The 2,500-nt window shown below is 30.3% G+C and overlaps 1 protein-coding gene across 8 annotated transcripts in view; it reads right to left on the bottom strand.

Moving 5' to 3' along the window:
- The window catches only part of bma (SCY1-like protein bma), a 104,637-nt gene that overhangs the window by 7,473 nt on the left and 94,664 nt on the right, over positions 1-2,500 (bottom strand). The window lies entirely within an intron of this gene.

The raw sequence follows: 2,500 nt of genomic DNA, 5'->3' as shown, positions 1-2,500 counted from the left end.
TACGTGTATCATGTTCACACTGACAGTGAGTGAAGTGGCTGCCAGAACAGTTTACCATTGTTCGATGGAACTTGAAGAACAGGTCAGCAGACAATTTTCTGTCAATATCTGATGTGTTGGTCATCAATCAACAATGAATTTCACATCGACGTCTCAAAATTCTATATATGAGATCTCTAATTATCAATCTCTTTAGTTGTATCATCTATAAGGTATTCAAGTTGAATAGTTTGCCTTTTATTCATAACATTAATTAGCAATTCTAATAGCAAAGTCACATACATTATTAGCAAGCTCGTTAACATACCAATAAACTTATTTATTAACGTACTTTTATTTTTCTTCTAAGATCATGATTTTGGTCTATCTGAAATTAAATTGCATTTGACACATTACGCCAACCTTTTCTTTCTTAGTCCCATGACGAACGTAAACTGTCTAGCTCTCTACCACAACGGCATCTGTTCTCTGTCCTATGGAAAAAAACCGTTCATTTGTTGAAGCACAGAAAGTTCACACGAGATCTAAGTCATAACCCTAGGGAGAAATAGGGAAGCCATCATTCAATTCTAGACACTTAAAAAAAAATTAGAATTAAGACAAAAAAGAGAAACTAAAGATAATCACATAATCACATCAGGAAATACGACAATTGAGAAGGGGGTTTACTGAACACTTACATACAATACATGAAGACGTTATTTACCGAGTGATGAACAGTTATATATAACATAAGATGTTCTTTAACCTTAACAGAAATATCGAAATGTATTTCATGTTTTCAAGAACTTACTCTGAAGGCATAAATAAGGCAGACTTTTTATATATAACATTCGATGATGTTTATAATCTCACATTCTCAACTTTCATTAAGAATCGTACGAATATCAATTGCTAAGTTATACACAAATGTCATTAAATGAAACATTCAGTAGCCCAAAAAATAATTTTTAATGATAAAAACCAACGTTTTGAACTACTGTGTTTAGTTTGCATCACTCCATAAAATACGAAAGTATGAAGGTAATTATAAGTTTGATTCTACCCAACACACACTATAAGAAAGTACAAATTGCAGCCACTCATTGGTAAAGTGATAAAGAAAATTTACCCAAATCCTGGGAAAACAGAGACTATTATATACACAATCTTCAAGGACAATAAAAAGATGAAAAAAAAAAATCTTAAGTAAAGGTGAGAATACAAGTCTTCTTTCATCACACACACATGCATTAGAGTGTCAAGAGAAAGATTAATTGAATTGCATGATAAATGCAGGAGCATAATGAACCTTTGATTCTGGAAGGCATAATTGATCTCCATATACGTAGGACTATATTCTATTTTGCAAAAGACTGAATGAGGCACAAAAAAAAAAAAATCTATTGACATTGAATTAAGAGGATATCGTAACTTGACTAAATTGAATTAAAATTTCGTGATCTTTTGAAATGTTGAATTAAGATGATATCATCATATCACACTAAACTGAATTAAGAAGGCATCAACATATTCTAATTAAACTGAAACTGAATCAAGAAATCATATTTTGACTAAATTGAATTAAGAAGACATCATCATTTTTTTAAGATGATATCATAATTTAATCTAAAAAAAAATCTACAATAACTACGACTACAAAATATTATTCTAGTTACCATAAGATTCCAATATACCCCAAAATTCTAGAATAAAAATCAGATTAATTCCGAGAACAGAATCTAAGTTTTGAAATAAAATCTTGTTCCTCAGTTAACCAAGAAATAGCCAAAGTGTGCAGACACAAATTGTCATGAAAGGTAATCAAGTTAACCAAGAAATAGTCAAAATATATACAGACATAAACTGGCATGAAACCAAAGTAAAATACTTAAGAATAAAGGTTTTTTTTGTAGGCCACACAGAGAAATGAATATCATTCCACACACTACATCTAAGGATATACAAACATAAAGTGACATATATGTTGAGCAGTTTAACCTGCTTCTGTATCTACGTACATACAGACAAAAAGGAAAAATATTAGGTAGGAAAACATATGAAATCTAAGATATTGAAAGAAAAGACTATTAGATTGGCTCAATGATGTTGAATCAAAGCATACCTGACCATGGTGTGGGTGACACTTAACAAATGAAGCCACAGTGCTAACGAGTTCTTTAACTTACATAAGAATTATATAAGAAGAAAATGAAATGTTCCAAAAAAAAAAAAGGAAAAAAAAATTTTTTGACGCTGGACCAGGCGTTAGCTATTATATGAATGCACCAAATACATGGATAACACATTTAAGATAGCTTTACCTACGTGACACATTTAAAATAGTTATACCTCATCAACATTTAAAAATAGCTGCATCTAATCAACATTTAAAATAGTTACACCTGATCAACATTTAAAATAGTTACACCTAATCAACATTTAAAATAGCTACACCTAATCAACATTTAAAATAGTTACACCTAATCAACATTTAAAATAGTTACACCTAATCGACATT

Source organism: Panulirus ornatus, chromosome 40, assembly GCF_036320965.1.
Source record: "Panulirus ornatus isolate Po-2019 chromosome 40, ASM3632096v1, whole genome shotgun sequence".
Classification (NCBI taxonomy): Eukaryota; Metazoa; Arthropoda; class Malacostraca; order Decapoda; family Palinuridae; genus Panulirus; species Panulirus ornatus.
This window is presented reverse-complemented; position numbering and strand designations above follow the sequence as displayed.